Here is a 14512-nt window from a genome sequence, read left to right as displayed (position 1 = left end):
AAAAAAAAAGAATCTTAGTATGAAAATAATACCTATTCATGAATTAAACAGTATAGCCCCCAAATAAATGTTGTCTACCTCCTTCCCTCCTCAAACAATCCCACATATCAGAGGTAGTCACAGTTAACTTTTGTATCCATCTAGATTTTTCCAGTCAGTTTTCTTTGTATATGCAAGCACATACCCATAGCTATTCTGTCTTTTTTAAAAAGTCTATCACACACACATATAAAAGTGTTTCAAGAATAGTACAAAGAACTATTTTTTTTTTTTTTTTGGCCACACCGCGTGGCTTGCAGGATCTTAGTGCCCTGACCAGGGATAGAGCTAGGGAATATACATGTACACATACATCTGTATTTCTATATCTCTCTATATTGAAAACCATGAGTTCAGACTGATACCTTCAATTCCAATACCAAACCATAAGTTTAATTCTAGTTGCTTCCCTTCCCATATTTGTAACTCTCTTCTCTGACTGTGGAAACCCTGACTACCTCTATACTTACTCTATTTTCTTATTTGATCAGTCCTCTCATATGTAAGTAATCTCTGGTTTCCACCCCCTGCCATGTGCTGGCATCCTTTTTCCTTGCTTGGGTCCTGACATCTTTCACCATCCCTTACCCCTTGGGCACTGTCCTCACTTTGTACAGCTCCGATACCTGCTCCAGGCTGCTCCCGGGGGCAGACATCCCCCTCACCTCATTTAGGCTCTGACTTCTTTGCTGGCCTGTCCCCCTGCATGGCCACTTTCCTTGTAAGCTAGGACTCTGACGCCCCACACCAAATGCTTACGCACACACACACTTTGTGGGCGCCCTCTTTGTCCTGTGTGGGTATTGATTGATCTTCTACTTTGAGCCCCTTGCTCCTCTTTTGCTGCCACTGCAGGCACCTACCTTGCTCCGTGCCAGCTAATGGCTTTATGACTGAACTGTTCAGGGAAAGGGGGAAGGAAAGGGGAAGAGTTGCCCTTTGGAAGATTCTCTGTTGGAGACTGACAATCTGTCTTTTAGCACAGCTTTAACGGGCTGCTGTTTCTCTTGAGCACCAGCGTAAGTAGTTGGCTTACGTTCGGGGGCCCTGTGGTGTAAGGAGTACCTGTTTTTCTTAACTCTGGAAACTACACTCAGCCCAGAGAAGCTCGATGCTGGGAGACACATGGGAGGAGGCCCAGGTTGCCAATGCCCCGTGAGGCCCAGGACTGTTGGGTGGATTAGTGTGCAGAACTGCTAATATGATTTACATTATTGACTCTTGCATTTTGTGTTGTGTGCATCCCCTGCCAATTTCACATTAGTTAAATAAGTAAATTCACATTAGTTAAATAAGTAGTAAGTTAAATCTTATTTCACAACTTGCTTTTTTCCCCCATGTAAACATGGAGTCTTTCAATGTCCGTCCCTTCAATCTACCTTGCTCTTGCTAACAGACCTTTGGGTTTCCGCAGCTCAGATATATCAGTATTTGCTTATGGCTAGACGTGTAGGCTGTTTGTTTTTCACATCACAAACAGTATATCAGCGAGTCTCTTGGTTTATGTATCTTTGTGCTCTTCCAGTAAAATTTCTGTGGAATAGATTCCCAGAAATGGTATTGCTCAGGCAAAGGTTATGTGCACTTAAAATGTTGATAGTTACCGCCAGATTGCCATTAGAGGGGGTTGTTCAGTTTATACTTTCTCTACAACTTTGTAAGAGAGGCCCCTTTCCTCTTAGGCTGCTCCACATGGGAATTTTCAAGAACTGCCCTGGAAAAAACTTGTTCCTTCTCCACTTTCTCACTGGAGATAGTTTCCATTATGTCTCTTCCTTGGTGGAAAAAGAAAAAAGTAATTGTGGGTTTAGCAAGCCACTTTGAGCTGCAGCCTGTGTGATTGCCACATCCATTTGTGTGTGTGTGTGTGTGTGTGTGTGTGTGTGTGTGTTTGTGTATCTGGGAGAGAGAGAGAAGAGACTTCAAATAAGACACAGGGGGACTTCCCTGGTGGTCCAGTGGCTAAGACTCCGCACTCCCACTGCAGGGGGCCCGGGTTCGATCCCTGGTCAGGTAACTAGATCCCGCGTGTCGCAACTAAGACCCGACGCAGCCAAATAAATAAATAAATAAATGAGAAAAAAAAAAAAACAAACCTGCAGGGAAGGGCAACAGAAGGGGTGTAGCTTTCCCTGGGTTCACCCATTCTCAGTTGTTTCAGGCGACCCTGCTTGTCTTTCCTCCTGCTGTGGGCATCATGTAACTTTTGTGGGCCTCAGTCTCCTAATGTGTAAAATGGGGAGAAGGACAGACCCATCTCAAAGGGCTGTTCTGAGGATTAAATACTAAGGGCAATATGGCTCAGCACATCCTAATCTCTTAATAAACAATATTTTCAATGTTTCTAATCATCAAAAAAGTCCTGCAAATAGGTATTACTGTGCTTGTATTCACAGATAAAATGAGGGCTTTGAGAGATTAAATAACCTCCCCAAACCAGGCAGCTGGGAATCAGCGGAACTGGGCCCCAGGGCCTGAGTATCTCCTTCTGATGAAGGTAAAGGTCCTTACAGGACCTCTGACAAGTATTATTAGTCCCTTTTCCCTTCTCTTCTCCCTCAAAAGTTCATCTTCTTTTAACATATAGACTTCCTGTGTGCAATTACTTTTTATAAAAAAGCTTTCATAGATACTTGCCCTGGGCACTTGATTGGTCTGAAATAAGGTGGTCAAATGGGATCTAGTGATCAAAGCTCAGAGTCCCGTAGAAGTGGGGGACATTCTGTAGGGACCACAGTGCCAGCCAGGGGTGAGCCTGAGGATCCAAAACATAGCAGCTTGAAACAACAATCATTTACTGTTCCACACAGTGTCAGGTCAGGAATTCAGGAGCAAATTAGTTGGTGGTTCTGGCTCAGGGTCTCCCAGGAGGTTGGCCAGGGCTGCACTCATCTAAGCCTTCACTGGGGCTGGGGCATCCACTTCTAAGATGGCCTGGGAGCTGGTGCTGGCCGTTGGCAGGAAGGGCTGCCTGAGTGTCCTCATGCCAGGGCACCCAGCTTCTTCCAGAGCCAGTGACCTACAGCAAGGTGGAAGCTCCGATGCCTTTTATGACCTCGCCTTGGTGGTCATACACCATTACTTATGTCACTTTCATTCTCTTCATTAGAATAGAGTTGCCAGTTTTAGTAAAACAAACAAAAACAATGGGATACCCAGTTAAATTTGAATTCCAGATAAACAATGGATATGCTTTTAAGTATAAGTACATCCCATGCAATAGTTGGGACATGCTTATGCAAAAATTTACTTGTTGGGCTTCCCTGGTGGTGCAGTGGTTGAGAGTCCGCCTGCCGATGCAGGGGACACGGGTTCGTGCCCCAGTTCGGGAAGATCCCACATGCCGCGGAGCGGCTGGGCCCGTGAGCCATGGCCGCTGAGCCTGCGCGTCCGGAGCCTGTGCTCCGCAACGGGAGAGGCCACGGCAGTGAGAGGCCCGCGTACCGCAAAAAAAAAAAAAAAAAAAAAAAAATTGTTGTTTTTCTGAAATCCAAATTTAATTGGGCATAACGTAATTTACCTGGCAACTCTATGTTAGAAGCAAGGCACTAAGTCCAGCACACATATCAGTACAAGAGGAGGGAAATTAGTTTCCATTTTTGAAGGGAGGAATGTCAAAAGAATTTGTGGAGATATTTCTAAACCACCATGAGCAGAATTTTGAAAAGTTCATTTGGTCCTGGTGTCTGTGGTAACTGCATGGCAGCCTAATAGGATGAAATAGTTCTCAGACAAGCAAGGTCATCTTCCTAATTATCTTGTACACTGGTAAATTTACAGCAAATCACACACAGTGTCTTCTTTGATCTTCAGACAGCTTTGTGTGAGGTAGGTGAGGTAGAGATTATGATCTGCATTTTACAGATGAGGAAACTGAAGTTAAGTGCCTGCCCCAAGACGATATGGGCAGAAATGGCAGAGGGAGGACAGAGTCTCCCAATTTCAAGTCTAGCACTTGCTTTACTCTACCCAGTAGTATCCTGATATACCACTGAGCCCTCTGCTATACAAGATGTCTTGGATTCATTTTCTATCTATTTGTTATCTCAGATAGGTGATGGGACTTGTGGATCCTTGCTGCTGTGCTGCAATCTCGGTGATAGGGGATACCCTTAGAGAAGTTGAGGGCCAAGATGCCATCTTCTCTCTCCACACCCACAAACTCTGAGATCCACCCTGGCTAAGACTCAGGATTCAACCCACTACCCGCAGACCCTCTGAACTGACTGGCTCCAGAGTGCTGACAGGAACAGCATTCCTGTTCATCAGGAGGTAGTCAACCTTATGTGAAAAAGACCGTGGAACAACCAAACCAAACAGAGAATTACTCTCCCCCAATTTTTATTATAAGACATTTAGACATAAGAAAAGTTGAAATAGTGTAACAAACATCTATCCCCCTCCACCTAGACTCATTAATTCTTTCTATCTTTTCCACGCTTTTCTTACCAATCTTTTTAATCTATTTATATACAGTATTTTGATGAACCATTTTGAATGAAATGGTAGATGTCAGGACACTTCACTCCTAAGTACTTCATAGCCTGCATTTGCTAAAAATAAGGATATGTTCCTATGAAAACATAACTCTATGATCTTACCTAAGAAAACAGCCATGATTTCCTAATATCATCTAACATTTAGTCCGTATTCCAAGTTTCCCCATTGCCCTAAAAATAATTTCTAGAGTCAATCAAGGCTCACCTGTATGTTTCTTTAGTCTTTTTAAATCTAAAGCCGTCACCTCTGAAGACATCAGGCGAGTTGTCTTAGAAACGGTTCTACATTCTGGATTCCCAGAATAAAGGCTATATTTCCTTTAGCCTTTGATCTCTGCTGTAGCTGCATGTGGATATATGACCAAATTCTACTCAGTGAGATACGTATGAAAGCACTGTGTGCAACTTCTGGGAAGTCTGCCGCTGCCCGGATCATGATGTCTGGAGCTTTGGCAGCCTTTTTAGACCTGAGGATCAAGGTCATCCCAGAGGCATAAGCTGGAAAGGGCTTCATGCCAGCTCTGTCTGCTTATTTCCCTACCTCTTATTTGAGAAAATAAAACCTTGTGTGCTTCAGTCACTGTCAATTGGGGTTTTCCCTCATATTTAGCCAAATTTAATCCCAGCTAATAAAGAAGCCAGATTGAGACTTACTGTAATCTTGTACTTACCTGGAAGATATGTTATCTGCTTTCTACTTGGCTAAGACCCATGTCAAGATTTCTCTTTCCTCCAGGTGCCGATCTCTGGTGCTACCACAGTGTGAGAATGTTACCTGTGGAATCAGACTATCATGTTACCTGTGGAATCTTGGCAGTCAGGGGAATTTTTTCTAAGAAACTTGTTGTTATAAATGTGGGAAATGAAGTTAGTGTGGCTGTCACAGCTAAGAGGACACCGGTGGGCAGGGCCGAGAGATGTGTGTGCAGAGGCAGGGTGGGAATGACCCAGCACCGGCAGGCAGGGGGTGTTTGTGAAATACCTGGGCAGCAACACAGGGGCCAGGCTCCGAAGGGCAGGGCCTTTTGGGGAGGAAATGCAATTACCATGAAAACTCCCCGCATTCTTGCCAGCCAGGGAGAGTTTTCCTGGGTGTTGAAAGCCACATTTGGCAAGTGTCCCACAGGAAACAGAAAGAGTTACAGCACGTGAAGGCAACCTGCCCGCACCACCTGCCACCCCTTTAGTCACTAGGGTCGACTTGGTTGGACCCAGGAACAAAGCTGTGCCTGGAGGGTCAGAAGCCTCCTGGGGCAGCACAACCCCTTTCCTGCCCAGACGAGCGCAAGCTATAACTGAGGTGCTGCCATTTCAGCCCTCGGTTACGCGAGAAGCTGGCTAGCCTGCTGAGCCTCGTCCATTTTATTGGATGTGGAATTTGTAAGGCTACTGGATCTAGTGACACCTTCCTACCTCAACGGAGCAAAAAGTGTGGAATCCATGTCCTGGATCCTAAAAAATTCATTCTGGTTAGATGAGAATTTCAACTACAGTTGCGACTCTAACATAACCATTAAAAAACAAACACACAACCATACAAATATATATTTATATGCACACATACACACATGTATGTATACACATATGTGTGTGTGAATACAGCTGACCCTTATTCATCTGTTCTTTCACTCACTCATTCTTCCAAGAATCATTTATTGAGATCCTACTTCCTGCTGGCGGCCGTGTCATGTGTTGGGGATGAAGATAGCTGAGTTTTCCACCATCTTTCCAAATTCCATTGACCCTTGAACAACGCAGGGGTTGGGGCAGTGACCTCTGTGCAGTCAAAAATCTGTGTATAACTTTATGGTCCCCGGATTTGACCAACCACAGATCGTGCAGTACTGTAGTATGTGTTTATTGAAAAAAATCTGTGTATAAGTGTACCCACACCGTTCAAACCCTTATTCAAGGGTCAACTGTACAAACACAACTGGCCAGAAGCCACTGGGTTACACCCAACAACAGAGGAAGGAGCCCAGGGCTTCCCTAGCAGAGAGGAGGGCCACCTGGGGGCTCAGCAGGTTACAGCTATGCTGATTTCTCTGTGGCCAGGACTAATTTCATACTATTTCCTGGAGCCATAATTAAGCAAATTCCTGATTTCTTACACTGATTCAAAAGCAGAGCTCCATTTTAACACCATTCCAGGGGACACGGGTTCGAGCCCTGGTCTGGGAAGATCCCACATGCTGCGGAGCAACTAAGCCCGTGCGCCACAACTACTGAGCATTAGCTCTAGAGCCCGCGAGCCACAACTACTGAGCCTGAGTGTCACAACTACTGAGCCCACGTGCCACAACTACTGAAGCCCGAGCGCCTAGAACCTGTGCTCCACAGCAAGAAAAGCCACAGCAATGAGAAGCTGCACACTGCAATGAAGAGTAGCCCCCGCTCGCCACAACTAGAGAAAGCCGGCGTGCAGCAACAAAGACCCAACACAGCCAAAAATAAATAATAAATAACTAAATTAAAAAAATCATATGGAGTATATTCTCTGACCACTGTGTAATTAAACTAGAAATCAACAGTGGAAAAATAATTTTAAAATCTCCAAATGTTTGCAAGTTAAACAGCATACTTTTAAATAATCATGGAATGAACAAGACATAAAATGGAAATTAGAAAATATTTTAAACTGATTGATAAAAATTTTATTAAAACTTATGGGATATAGGTAAAGCAGCATGTAGGGGAAAATATATAGTTTTAAATACATGCATTAGAAATGAAAAGTTAAAATTGATAAAAGTTTCTGCTTTAAGAAGTTAAAAAAAGAAAATTAAAAAATTAAAGTAAGAAAAAAAGAGGAAATAATAAAGTTAAGAGTGGGAATCATTGAAAGAAAAAGAGGCAAACAATAGAAAAAAATCAACTAAAGCAAAAGTTTGAAGTTTGAAAAGATTAATAAAATCGATAAATCCTTAGCAAGATTTTTCAAGAAAAAAGGGAAAAATCCCCCACAAATTACCAATATCAGGACAGGGCATCACTACTAATCCTACTGATATTACAAATAGAGTAATGTTAGGAACAGCTTTATGCCAATCAATTTGACAACTTTGCTGAGATGGGTAAATTTCTAGACAAACACAACCTACCACTAGAAAAAACAGAAACTCTGAACAGTCCCTTATCTATTCAAGAAACAATCTGAAATTTTAAGTTTTCCCACAGGAAACTATAGGCCTGTAGGCCTTCATTGGCAAACTCCTCCAAACAATTAAGGAAGAAATAGTGTCAGTCCTACATAAGCTCTTTCACGGAATAGAGAAATAAGGAACACTCCCCAACTTGTGTTACGAGATCAACATAACCTTAATATGAAATCTTGATAAGGACATTACAAGAAAGGAAAATCATAGGCCAGTATTTACCATGAACTCAGATGGAAAAATCCTTTAGAAAAATCAGCAAATGAAACCCAGCAATATTTAAAAATTCTACTACATTATGAGAAATTGAAGTTAATTTCAGAAATGCAAGGGTGGTTTAACGTTCAAAAATCAATCAATGTAATTCACCACATTAACACAATAAAGAGAAAATTTTAGTGGATAAAGAAAAAGCATTTGACATCTCTTTATGTTAAAAAAAATAACAAAACTTCAACAAACTAAGAATAGAAAGTAACTTCCTTAATCTTATAAAGGATACCTAAAAACAAAACAACAACCACCTCAAAACAAAACAAACCTACAACTAACTTAAGAGTGAAATTTTGAATGTTTTCTGCCTTCTTGAGTTTGGGAACAAGACAAGGATGTCCACTCCCTACTTCCACTTAACACTGTAATGAAAATCCTAGTTAGTGCAATAAAGTGAGAAAAGGAAATAAGGTATAAAGGTTAAAGATTGGAAAAGAAGGGCTTCCCTGGTGGCGCAGTGGTTGAGAGTCTGCCTGCCGATGCAGGGGACACGGGTTCGTGCCCCGGTCCGGGAGGATCCCACATGCCGCGGAGCGGCTGGGCCCGTGAGCCATGGCCGCTGAGCCTGCGCGTCCGGAGCCTGTGCTCCGCAGCGGGAGAGGCCACAACAGTGTCCGGACTGCATACCGAAAAGAAAAAAAAAAAAAAAGAAGAGGTAAAAGAGCCATTATTTGTAAATGGCATGACTGTGTACCTAAAAATGTAGAACATTAATCAAAGTATTAGATTTGGTTAGTGAATTTACCAAGATTGCTGGATACAAGGTCAATATATGAAAATTAATTGTACTTTCCTATATTAGTAATAAACAATTAGCACATTAAATTAAAATATAATTTACAATATCATAAAAATCAAATACTTGGGAATAAATCTAATGAAAGAGGTACAAGAAATCGCAGCAAGATCTTTTTTGATCCACCTCCTAGAGTAGTGAAAATAAAAACAAACATAAACAAATGGGATCTAATTAAACTTAAAACTTTTGCACAGCAAAGGAAAATATAAACACAATGAAAAGACAACCCACAGAATGGGAGAAAATATTTGCAGACAAAGAGACCAACAAGGGATTAATCTCTAAAATATACAAACAGCTCATGCAGCTCAATATCAAAAAAACAAAACAAAACAAAACAAACAACCCAATCAATAAATGGGCAGAAGACCTGAATAGACATTTTTCCAAAGAAGACATACAGATGGCCAAGAGGCACATGAAAAGACGTTCAACATGACTAATTATTAGAGAAATGCAAATCACAACTACAATGAGATGTCACCTCACACCAGTCAGAATGGCCATCATCAAAAAATCTAGAAACAATAAATGCTGGAGAGGGTGCAGAGAAAAAGGAACCCTTCTACACTGTTGGTGGGAATGTAAGTTGGTACAGTATAGAGGTTCCTTACAAAACTGAAAACAGAGCTACCATATGATCTTCATAAAAAATGAAATAATGCCATTTGCAGCAACATGGATGGACCTAAAGATTGTCATACTGAGTGAAATAAGCCAGACAGAGAAAGACAAATATCGTATGATATTGCTTATATGTGGAAGCTAAAAAAAGTGTACAAATGAACTTACCTACAAGACAAAAATAGACTTACAGATGTATAAAACAAACTTATGGTTACCAGGGGGTAAGAGGGGGGAGGGATGAATTAGGAGATTGGGATTGACATATACACACTACTATTTATAAAATAGATAACTAATAAGGACCTACTGTACAGCACAGGGAACTCTACTCAATACTCTGTAATGGCCTATATGGGAGAAGAATCTAAAAAAGGGTGGATATATGTATATGTATAACTGATTCACTTTGCTGTACAGCAGAAAATAACACAACATTGTAAATCAACTATACTCCAATAAAATTAATTAAAAAATAAAATTAATATGAGGATGAAATGCAAAGGACCTAGAGTAGTCAGTCAGACCAATCTTGAGGAAGAAGAATATATTTGGAACACCTGAAATACCAGATAGCAAGATTTACTATTAACTACTCCTTATTGAGACTGTGGCATTGGCCTAAGATTAAACAAATAGATTCATGGAACAGAATAAAGAATACAGAAAGAGACCAACACATATATGGTCATCTAACTTCTGACATTACAGGATGATCATTACAGCAAATGATACTGGAGCAATTGCTTATCTATATGGAAAAAAATGAACCTGAACTTTTATCTCACATCATACATGAACATTAATTCCATATGGATCATAGACCTAAATGTGAAGATAGAATTCTAGAATAAAATTTAAGAGAATGTTGTCATAATCTTATAGGCAAAGATTTCTTAATCAGGACAAAAAACACTAACCATAAAATTTAAAAAGCTGATAAATTAGGACATTAAAATTCAGAACTATTGTAATTCGGGGCTCCCCTGCTGGCGCAGTGGTTAAGAATCAGCCTGTCAACGCAGGGGGCACGGGCTCGAGCCCTGGTCTAGGAAGATCCCACATGCCGTGGAGCAACTAGGCCCGTGCACCACAACTACTGGAGCCTGCGCGCCTAGAGCCTGTGCTCCACAACAAGTGAAGCAACGGCAATGAGAAGCCCGTGCACTGCAACGAAGAGTAGCCCCCGCTCGCTGCAACTAGAGAAAGCCCATGCGCAGCAATGAAGACCCAACGCAGCCAAAACTAAAAAATAAACAAATTAAAAAAAATACTGTACTTCTGTTCATCAAAATACACGATTAAGAGAGTGAAAGACAAGCCTTAGAATGCGAGATGTTGACAATACGTTTACTTAACAAAAGATTAGTGTTCAAAATATCTTAAAAAAAAAGACAAAAAACCCCAGCTCCTAACAAATCAACAAGGAAAAGACATTTCATAGAGAGAATATCTAAATGGATCAACAGGATATAAAAAGTGTTCTACGTATCATTTGATGTCTGGGAAATGCAAATTAAAGTCATTATTATATTTTGCTGCATATGCTCCAGAATGGCTAAAATTATAATGCATTGGCGAGGATATGGGTCAACTGGAACTTTGCCATATTGCTGCTGGGAGTGTATATTGGAGAACCATTTTGTAGTATCTATCAAAGCTAGATATATGCCTACCGTTGACACAACAAAGTATTTATCCAAGAGAAATGAGTGCATGCATCTACCAAAAGACATGCAAGAATGTTCAAGGCAGCTTTATTTATAATAGCCCTGAACTGGAATAAATTCAAACATCCATAAACAGGAGAATGGATAAATCAATTGTGGTTTATTCATACAGTGGAATACTTCTCAGCAATGAAAGAAAAAAAAAGAAGTAAACTAATATGACAACATGGATGATTCTCACAGACATAATGATGGGCAAAAGAAGCCAGAAACAAAGAACGACTGCTATTTGATTTTATTTATATGAAGTTCAAGAACAGGCAAACTTATTCTATCAAGATAGAGAAGTCAGAACAATGGTTACTTTTGGGGGGTTGGGCGTTGACTGGAAGAAACCCAAAGTAGGCTTCTTGGGGGCTGGAAATATTCCAAATCTTGATCTGAGTGTTGATTACACAGGAGTTATATAAAGATTCATCAAGCTGAACACTTAAAATTTTTAGTAAATGATGCCGGAATCAATTGTATATCCATATGGAATAAAGTGAGCCTGGCCTCCTACCTCACTTCCCTGTGTTTATATAAGATATTTATAAAAGACAAATTAGAATCACCTTAAATTTGCAACAATGAGGGGATATTTAAGTTAGAAATATAATATGGCATTAAAAATGGTTCAAAGAGATTTGCTGCAAGATGGAAAATGCCTATAACATTGGGTGAAAAAGGCAGACCACGCAAAAATTCTGTATAAAGAATTATCAAAACTATATAAAAATGTGTACAGAGAAAAGCCTGGAAGGAAGTGACACTAAAGTGTTAATAGTGGTTAGTTACTGGCTGTCTTGGGTCTTGGGGTGGTGAAATAATGGGAGGACTTTTTCTTATTTTTACTTTTCTGTAGCTTACAAAATTTCAAGACTTCCATATTGGCAGAACAAACTTTTAAAAATAGTTTTTTCTTCCAAAGTCAAAACTTTGCCTTTGAGCTCCTCCACTAATTGCTGTCCTGACTTATTGATCTTTTAAACTTTTCTGCTTTCTGTTCTCTCTATAAAATGTATTCACTATGTTTCATTTTATTTTATTTTTATTTTTTTAAAGTTTTTATTTATTTAGTTGCGCTGGGTCTTAGTTGCGGCTTGTGGGCTCCTTAGTTGTGGCATGTGAACTCTTAGTTGCAGCATGCATGTGGGATCTAGTTCCCTGATCAGGGATTGAACCCTGGCCCCCTGCATTGGGAATGCGGAGTCTTAACCACCGCGCCCCCAGAGATGTCCCCAGAAATGTTTCATTTTAGATCCCTTAGGAGGGGTAGCTGCAGCCCAAAGAGAAAGCCTCCCCCTCTGTTTCATAGGATCATGGAGCTGCACCATCGCGCAGTAGCGTGCATACGGGGCTGGGAGAAGTTACGGTCATTTAAAACGCAGATTTGTAGACCCTGACAGACCTATCGAATCAAAATTTCTGGAAGGAGGGGCCTGGGCTTTGCTTCTTAATAAGTCTATCACGTGATTTCCCCCTCCTTCACATTTTAAAATGTTATTTGTTACCTGTAATTATATGTGATATACATATATGTGTATGTGTGATGTCTTTTTAAAAATAAATCACAATAAAGTGTACTTTCATGAACCTATTACCCAGCCCAAAAGTTGGATCATTAACAATAATTTATTTATGTTTATATTTACCTATGTGCTTCTCTCTTATACCTTCCTTCTGCCTCCCTACGAGAGTAACATTTTACATTTTGTGTTTTCCGTTCTATTAAAATTTTTTAAAATAAAGTTTTTGTCTTCTTGGCATCTATGCCTATACATTATATTGTTCAGTCTTGGTTGTTTTTAAAAAGTTTTCATTGGCTAAGAAAAAGAAGTTTATTTTTTTTGAATTTTTTTATTGTGATAAAATATATATAACATGAAATTTCTGATTTTAACAATTTTAAAGTATACAACTCAGTGGCATTAATTATATTTGCAATATTGTGCAACCATCACCACTGTTTGCAAAACTTTTTCATCATTCCAAGCAGAAACTCTGTACCCATTAAGCAATAACTCCCCTTTCCTCCCTTCCCCCGGCCCCAGGGAGCCTCTATTCTACTTTCTGTCTAGACGTTTCATACAAGTGGAACCACATAATATTTGTCTCTTTGTTTCTGGTTTCTTTCACTTAGCATAATGTTTTCAAAGTTTCATGTTGCAGCATGTATCAGAATTTCTTATAGGTGAATAATATTCCACTGTATGTATTTTTATCCACTCATCTGTTGAAGGACATTTGGGTTGTTTCTACCTTTGGATATTGTGAATAATGCTGCAATGAACATTGGTGTACAAGAATCTGTTTGAGGACTTCCCTGGGGGCACAGTGGTTAAGAATCCACCTGCCAATGCAGGGAACACGGGTTTGAGCCCTGGTCCAGGAAGATCCCACGTGCTGTGGAGCAACTAAGCCTGAGCGCCACAACTACTGAGCCCATGCTCTGCAACAAGAGAAGCCACTGCAACGAGAAGCGCACGCACCGCAACGAAGAGTAGCCCCTGCTCGCCACAACTAGAGAAAGCCCGCCCGCGCAGCAACGAAGACCCAACGCAGCCAAAAATAAATAAATAAATATATTAAAAAAAGAAAAGAATCTGTTTGAGTCCCTTTTCAATTATTTTGGATTAAATACCTAGAAGTGGAATTGCTGGGTCATATGGCAATTCTAGTTTAGCTTTTTGAGGAACCATCATACTGTTTTGCAGATACTACTCCATTTTACATTTCCATCGGCAATGTATGGGAGTTCCAATTTCTCCACATCCTTGCCAAGACTTATTATATATAGTTTTTCTTGTGATTGTAGTCATACTTGTAGGTGTAAGGTGATGTCTTGCGGTTTTGACTTGCATTTCCCTAATGACATTTTCCAGCAATGTTGATCATCTTTTCATGTACTTATTGACCATTTTTGTGTATCTTCTTTGGAAAAATGTTTATTCACGTCATTTGCCCATGTTTAATTGTTCGTTTGTTTTTTATTTTGTTGCTGTAAGAGTTCTTTATTCTGGATATTAAATGCTTATCAGATATATGATTTGTAAATATTTTCTCCTATTCATAGATTATCTTTTCACTTTCTTGATATTATCCTTTGATGCACAGAAGTTTTAAATTTTAATGAAGCTCAATTTACCCATTTTTCCTTTTGTTGCTTGCGATTTTGGTGTCATATCTTAGAATCCATTACTGAGTTTGCCTGATTTTGAGCTCTACAGAAGCGGTATCATTCTTACTTAATATAATCTCCTGAAACTTGAAGTTCTCTTTAAAAACTATGTTTATAACGCTATCCATGTTCTTTCATAGTTCATTCATTCTCATGGCTGTATAATGTCCTGTTATACAAATATACCAACATTATTTAGCCATTCTCCTATTGATAGACATTTGTGCTGTTTC

This window comes from Neophocaena asiaeorientalis, unplaced genomic scaffold (assembly GCF_003031525.2).
Source record: "Neophocaena asiaeorientalis asiaeorientalis breed wild unplaced genomic scaffold, Neophocaena_asiaeorientalis_V1.1 scaffold40, whole genome shotgun sequence".
Classification (NCBI taxonomy): domain Eukaryota; kingdom Metazoa; phylum Chordata; class Mammalia; order Artiodactyla; family Phocoenidae; genus Neophocaena; species Neophocaena asiaeorientalis.
This window is presented reverse-complemented; position numbering follows the sequence as displayed.